Genomic DNA, 8,437 nt, shown 5'->3' with positions numbered 1-8,437 from the left:
AACTCTGCTGACAAGTCTATTCCAGGTATAAATTAATTCACTTTAAGATACTCTAACCATAACTTCATAGAAGAGGTCATAAAACCTCAATAAAGCTGTATTTCTTATAAGGTTTGGCATCTGTGCTGCAAAAAATCTAGGGGCCATATGCTGAACTTTACTATACTTGTATGTGTAATGTACACATATAAATACATGCATGGGCTTGAACTAACAACAATATGCAGTGCCATACAGAAAATATAAATGGTTAAAATGGAAGGCATACATATAACTTAAAAATAAAACATTAGGAATTAGTAGTACACAAAGAATTCAGCTATTATTTTCTGCATCTAAAGAATCTTTCAAAAATTGTAACAATGCTAAAAATGCTTTTAACAAAGCTCTGTTTTCATTTGATATCTCCTAGAAAGATTCTGCTTTCATACTACTCATATCTTCACTTCCTTGCATAATTTTTCTATTTATTTTTGAACTACAAGGGTCACTTACCGTTTAAAGCTACGAACAACAATGAAACCATATCTACCTTCCCCCCACTCCCACCTTGCAAACAAAAGTCTGCCTCAATTACAGTGATTTGGGAAAGTCATTATCCTAAATGAGCTTTAAAGAAGCCAGATGTGTACAGTCATGGTCAGCCCAGGGGAGGGAAGGGTGGGTAAAAGGAAAAAAGATGGCCTTCACTGCTGAGTTATAGTATTCAAAAACCTGTCTAGAGGTCTTATCAATGCAAGTTACTTCACTGCTCCTTTACTGCTTTCCCTAATCTTTTGTACTGTGAAGCTAAAAAAAGGCTCATATTTGGACTACAGACTAAGCAGAAACAGAAAAGTGTTACTGTATCACAATACAAAGTTAAGAAGGAAAAAAAATGCACTGGAAGAGGATAAGAAAAAAGAAATAATACTAAAAACTTATTTCCTGTCCTTCTGAAGACAGACATTGCTCCATTCATCAGTTATAAATCCTACACCTCGTCACCTCACCATGTTTAAAATCTTATCTACTGCTACAGAAGTTGAGAGCTGTGTTAGCTAGCAGGCAAACCAACCCTAACAGAGTCTTCCACAATGCACCCAATTAAATGTGGCGGTCTGGGATGCTGGCCTACAGTCAGCAGCATCAGAGTTCACCCAGATCAATACAGCTGAATGAGCTGCACAGGGATGAACGCATTTCAGCCTGAACTGGAGGACTAACTGAAAGTCAATAGTGAAAAAGCTAGTGCTTAATCTTGTAACATACAAGTACAGCAGCTCATGCATCGGCTCCGACAGCACCCCACAAACTAATCTCTCGAAGAACAAAGGGACGATTTTTTTGCCACTATATTCCCAATGCCACTGTATTACAACAGGTAAAATAGTGTAAAATGTCTGTCCACGTAGCGCATTATATTTAGTCGTTTTAGTGACATTGCTCTCAGGTTTCCCCACAGTCCAATAGCATATTCGCTACCGTGAGCAAAACGGGCAGCTGGGGGGCCTGGGGATATCCAAAAGCCGTTTTTCTGGAGCACCGTTCTGGAGCTGCCTTCAGAGGCCGGTCGGGTAGGTTATACTCAGGGCTGCCTACCAACAGCAGGCGGTTTCTTTTGTTCCCTCCAACCCGTCATTTTCCGCCGGGCACCGCGCTGGGCAGAGGGAGCCGCGGGCCAGCGCCGCCCCGGGGCGCATCGCTCAGCCAGCCCGTGCCTGGCACCGCCGCCGCCGCCTCGCCCCGCGTAACGGGACGATTCATCCCCCATCCTCCCGCTGCCCACGCCTCCCTCGCCGCACAGGTAGCGGGCGCTGCCCACCCCGGGCCGGGCAACCAGGCGCAGCCTCTTCTCGAAGTCCGCGGGAGCCACCTCACGGGCAGCGACCGCCGCGCGCAACCACCTCCCCGCAGCGACCCCGCGCGCAACGGTTCCAACGACCCCCGCGCAACGGCCCCAACAGTCGCCCCCTTGCGGCGGGGCGGCACATCCCCACAGGCCGCCCCGCGCCCTCCCTCAGCTCTCCCCGCCCTCAGCCCCTCGGCGAAGGAGCGCAACCTGCGCGCCCGGCCCAAAGATGTGTCATGTCCCTCTCCCCTTAGCCCGGCCCGGCGTCACCACACCCCAGGCTGCCCGCGGGTGGCTGGGCCCCGCGGGAAGGTGGCAAGGCCGGCCAGCCGGTGCACGGGGAGGGCGCGTAACCCTATCAGCCGCGTTCGGGATCGCCCACCGCGGCTGTCCCGAGGGGCGCCCGGCCCTCGCCCCGCCGCCGCAAACCCCGACCTCTCCGCCTGTCACATGAAAACAATTATTGACTAGGCCGGGGGAGGGGAGGAGAAGTTAAAAACCGTGAGGTGGAGGAGCGGAGGCTGGTGGGCTCCCTCCCCTCCGCCCCCGGCCCTCCGTCGCGGCGGCGGCACGCACCCCGCCCGCCGGGCAGGAGCTCCAGCCGGCCCCCAGCACCGCCAACTCGGAGCCGGCGGCTCGAACTCACCCATTTATGTCGAGCTGGGCTTTGCCTGGCGGCGGAAACAGGCTGAAAGTTTGAGGCGGCTGGCCACAGCGGAGGGGGCGAGAGACAGCCCGAGCCGCCGCCACGGGAAGGAGAGGCTGCTGACAGAGCCGCTCCCTCCTCCGGCGGCCGCCGCTCTCAACACCCGCTGCAGCCCGGCTGCATTCCGCGTCCTGCTAGCAGCACCTCGGCCTCCCTCAGCATATGTATTCGTATGAATTGGAAAAGAAAAAAAAAAAAGAAGTCGGGCGAGAGAAGGGGCTCAGCCCTCAGCTCCTGCCAGCCACCCCGGTCCCTCCTGCCGCCGGGCAGAGCAACCCGGGAGAAAGCGCGGCCGCGCCCCGGCACGCAGAGGCGCCCGCTGGCGAGCCGCGGGGGCGGGCGTCTTCCCCCGCCGGCCGGTGCGTGCGGCAGGGCGAGGGTGCGACGAGCAGCCGGGTCTCCCCGCTGCTGCTGCTGCCGGAGCGAGCGGCGCGGCGCGGCTCGGCGCTGCGGGAAGTGTCGCGAGACTGCGCCAGAGCCGCTGCGCCGCCTCGGGCCGCCGGGAGCGGCGGCGGGGGAAGGAGGGGAGGGCGGGGAGGAAGGAAGCGGAGCGGCCGTCCCCAGCGGCAGCAGGGTCGGGGGAGCGGGGCCACCTCCCCGGGCGGGGGCAAGGGGGTAGCTCCCTCCCAGACCAGCAAGTGTCAACCAGGCACCGGGAGCTCGCCTTACTTCGGTGTCGGGGGAGGACGCTTGGGGCTCCGGGCGGCCGCTCCCCCGCGGCGGGACAGGCGGGTACCCCTCGGATTCCTGCCTGCCACCTTCCCCGCCCGCACCCCACCCGGGGAGCAGCTACCCCCCGGGGCTTTGCCCTCGAGGCCACCGGGAAGGGCAACGGCAGCTCCGCAGGTGCCACGCGCCGCGTGTCTCTCCGGCCCCGGGAGGGAGGCAGGCAGGCAGGCGGGGGGTAGCCCGGGTCACACCGCAGGGAGCCGCCCTATAACCCCCCCCCCCCCGCCCCCCATTGAGAGGTTTGGCTCCGGCGGCAAGAAAGAAAAAAAAAAAAACTAAAAGAGCAGATGAAGAGAGGCTTTTTGGGTGTTGGTGGGTCGGAGAAAAGAGCAGAGTCGCACACGAGCGGGCGGTTGCTCTTTTCAGGTACGGCAGGACGCCGTGAAACGCGTGCTACGCGGGAACGGAGGGGAAGGGAGGGCGTGGCGCTCTCAGGCTTCTCACAGGCCGAGACCGGTAGAAATAAGCTACAGGAGTAACAGAAGGGAAAGGGAGATTTAACACTAAATCTGGTATAAAAGATAACGTACCGGTAACATCTTTCACTGCGCAAGCCCCTTCAATACTAATGAAAGGTTACGAAGACAAAATGCCAATAATGTAAGCAATAAGATTTTTGTATCTCTCCTACAAAGTAGTCATGTCACAATGTCAGTGGTGGAAGGGATAGCAGAAAGCCAATTTGACAGAAATGGAGAAAGCCCAATCTCAGATTGCAGTTTCAACCAGCACCAAAAATTAGTGTTAAGAGTACAGCACATTGTCCTTTCCAGAAAGTAGAAAAAACTCATTGTAAACTGCTTCCCATTGTTGCTAAACCAAAGAATTTCTATAGGTAACATTGCAATGTTTGTGGATTATTTGGATACCTTACCTTTGTTGAATGTAGAGCTCATGATGGCATTTAGAAAAGAAACTTCTCTTTACCTGTTAAGGAACTGCTTGGAGAAGCTAGAGAGATGTTCCTGAAGGGGTATCAATGAAAATTAGCCACTTTTATCTAAACTGACAAGCACTTCTGAATACTGTAGTCTAATAGTGGGGAAGCGTACGTCCTTCCAAATACTATTTAAACATTTTTCCGGGGGGGGGGGAGGTAACAATGTCTCCCCCCTTGTAGCTACTCTACATCACAGTAAGTTTACCACACATCAAGGAGAAGGAGTTTTGCTTTACTATCTAGTTTGAGGATAACCAGATTAGAAGAATTATGAAAAAAAGACCAAATTATTTACATACAGTGAAGGTCAATACAGATTTGGATTATGGCAAGTTTAAGTAAATAATGGGGAAAGTTAACTTTTCATTAAATACTGCAAGTGTATTCTTCTAACTGCACGTCATTCTCACTCCGCTCCATTAAGGGATCTTAGCATTAAAATAACATGGTTATTCTCACCTCACACTGAGGATACTCTACTAAGGGAATTCTTGAAAATGCACACTACTTTATTGAATGTAAATTTTGGTGAATTAGCCAAGCAAGTGTGCACCTTCCCCCATTCTGCCCCTTTACAAGGCAAGAATCAGAAGTCAGCAGAGATGCTATGGATTTTGAATGCCATGGACAAGATGGATATACTTGCTTTCAAAGTTTTTTTTTTTTTAAACAACATCTGTTTGTGCTGGTAATGAGGGGAGAGTCATATGTTATGTCTTTGGAAAGGCAGCTTTTTAGCCAAAAAGGTGTGCCTAGAATGTGGATCAAGACTTTAATCTTAAAAAGCAGCAATAAATGAAGTTATAGAAGCAACAGTTCTAGAAAGATATTTCAATGGCTACACAGATCAAGTAAAATACTCTGAAAATGACACCAAATATTAATAACTACTGAATCAAATCACTAAATTTAAGTAAAAATTTTGTTAAAACATTTATTGTCTGTAGAAACAAAATTTACATTGATTTTATATAAACTATGTTAAACATACATATAAACATACCTACATCTTAATATATACTTATGAATGAGGCTTTTAGATACGGAAATAACATTGTCAAAAGCACCATTGTGAACTCCAAAGACTACAGACTTAAAATACATTTGCATTTAACTCCCTCTTCAGTAGTTTAAAAATGTCATTTCTAATGCAATTATTTCCAAGTGTGGATAAAAGGTTTCTAATGTTGTGTTTACATGTGTACATACATGTGCACATACAGACATTAGATGGTCCTTGTGAAACTATGGTATAAATAAGGTCAACATTAATATATTCCTTAGAAGTGGACATTAGTCCACATTCTCATTCAATTGGGGAAAAAAAAAAAGAAGTCCTGCTGTTCTTAAAAACAAAACAGTGAGGCTTATTTTGTTCCATGAAGAGTGTACTTAAACAACAACTGTTTCCACCCTATCTCTTCCCTCAAAAATAAAGACATAAGAGAAGCCAGTCACAAAATAAAAAACATCTACTACATTATTTACAGAAAATGAAATATTAAAAAGACAACATGAGATTTAGACTGCTTAGACGAAATTCAGAGTAATGAACAGCAAACAGAAAACTCTATTAAAGTGGCAAGCAGCATAGAGCTATTAAACCACATGGCTAAATACCTACTCAAAAACCCCTCTGACAACAAAAAACATCAGGCATGGAAGGAAGGGGCATGTGTTACAACAACAGTTTTCTCCAATCTTAACACTGAAAATTTATGCTCACCAAGCTTGAAACAGAACACACTTACATGTTCATCTCTGTCCTTCAGGTCTATCAAGGAGTCAATTGTTACAAATATGCTTTTGAAGATCTTGAAATGGCTTTTTTTCCCCCCCCCCCTTTGTAAGGAGGCTGAAGAACCTCCCATCTTCAAATCCTGCAGCAATGGAATAAAGTCTGTCAAGGGTCAGTTATGTGCAGAAACATTCCCCCCCCCCCAGATTCACTAGGGTGCAAGTCTGAAGTCTTTCTTTTAGAGATATCTCTCAGAGAATTTTGTAGATGGCTGTTCAGATGCTTAAAGAAAGGCAAGAGGCATGTTTCTACACAGCATTGGCAAAGATCCCTTCAGAAAGCAAGGAAGTTAAAGATCTCCCTCTATATACAGTCTTCTAAGGTGAGTACTGAGAAATCGAGCCTCTCTTTGCTATAATCTTTAATCATCTTCTCCAAGTAACTCTCACTATCCATTTCCAAAACACATCAGAAAATTACTTTCTGATGCATAACAAGCAAGTTTTGAGAACCCTGCCTTTTTTAATGCCACAAAAGTGTAATCTTGTTTTTTGTTTTGTTTTTAAGAGCAAATAAATTCATATAAAGAAAATTCAGCATTTCACCCCGAGGCCCTGGGAGAAAAGGCAGCAGGTAAACTGTTACCACAACGGGCGATCAGCTGAATTTACTCCTGTCCTCTGCTATCAGTTACCTGAGTTGAGACAGTTATGTCCAGGTCTCAAGACCATTTAAATCCATCAGGAAAGGTGATCTTATACATGTAAGTAATTATTAGAGTTAAGGCAGGCTTGTGGAAGCCTTGCGATGTGCTGCTTCTTACTAGCCCCCAAAAAAATTTTGTTAAGCCTTGTGAACTCAATCATTGCAAAGTTTAAAATGAGGATTTTAACCAATCTATGTAGAGATTAAATGGATCAGCAATATAAATGCTAACATCACAACAACTTATTTCAGACACTTATAAGGAAGACTCTAGTCATATTAAACCCATTGCATTTTGGATAGCAATTAAAAAACAGTTTCACATGTGAACAATTCAGAATACAACGTGAGCATTTAACAGTCATTTCAAGTCAACCAAGAGAAAGGCAATTCACATTTATATTTTCAAAGTACAAAACAAAGCTAGAAAGCTCTTAGACAATCACATTTTTAACTTGCCCTTCCAATGCAAATGCAGTGACAGACTTCTCTTAATACAAAAGACACCATTTTCCTTCTGAGGCTGAGGCTTACACACGTATTTTAACGGTTACTTTAACGGCTGTTATCAGTCTATACTCCCATTAGGAACAACGCAATAATCAGGATATTACTTAAGTCTTTGTACAGGTGTTTTCTACCATGCAGTCACAATATGGAAAGGCACCACGTTATTCAAGTAAATTGACCTTTCTTGTACTTAACACTTTTTCTTGTGCCTTCACAACTCAATCAGTAACTTCAATACATTGTTCTCAACGAAACATTATATTCCAGTACAGCAAAACTTTTCTGTGCTAGAAAAGTAAATAAGCTGATTTGTATAAGTACATAGACACAAGTCTCCGTAATTCACAAAGATAGATCTACATAGCAGTGTCTCACACCAGATAACACCACAGAGTAGATGCCTCTAGCACCTAAGCCAGCCACAGAATTCAATTTCTGTATAAGTTTTATAAAATCTAGGAAGTTTTATCATGACAGAATCCTAAATCAGTGAAGTAAAGTTATTGGTAAAGAATGTAATTTGAGCAAAACCTTAAATAAAAGCTAAAGCAACTGAAACAGTGACTACATTTCATCATATGACATTCATCTCGGGACCGGGGCAGGGGACAGGACACCACCACCAAAGTCCATAAACATGTTGCTCACAGTAGAGATAAATTGTAGAAATAAAAAAAGCAAAACTGTTAAAGTACAAAACAAATTAGAGATACCTAGTCATGCACAGGTAAAATAAGAAAGCATAAAATCAGAGGAGCCAGTCACACTTTTAAACCTGGTTAAAGCAGCATTAACTGACTGAAGTCTGACTACTTCAGCATTACTTCGAAACAGTGTTAGCGAAACTGCCATGTCAGAAGTATCTTCATGTATCCACTCTTCCCATTTGCTCAACAACAGGTTCTCTTCCAGGCTTTAAGAACACTGCAGGAAGCTTACAGAAACAGTAGTATCCCCTTCAATACAACAATATAACTTCAGTAGTTTGTCCTGTACTATATATGGTTTCACTTCTTACGTATTTTACAGTGCTTTAGCACATTCAGGAGCAGTGCTAATAGCTTCTCAGCTTGCGGATAAACCCGCCCTCATCTGCAGGGCTACAAGCAGCACTCCCCTGCCAGCAGGCTGCTCAACTGCAGCCACTCCCCATTTGCTTTGGGTTGACTCACCCAACCTGGTATTTCAATTCTTTATTTTCATCTCCCAGTAAATCTACACAGGATGATTTTGCCAGATTCATCACTGACAGTATAAGTATTTTCTTACCTGCAGAAA

The sequence above is a fragment of the Phaethon aethereus genome (genome assembly GCF_964289735.1).
Source record: "Phaethon aethereus genome assembly, chromosome: 1".
NCBI lineage: Eukaryota > Metazoa > Chordata > Aves > Phaethontiformes > Phaethontidae > Phaethon > Phaethon aethereus.
The sequence above is the reverse complement of the archived record's forward strand: the minus strand, read 5'-3'. Positions refer to the sequence as shown.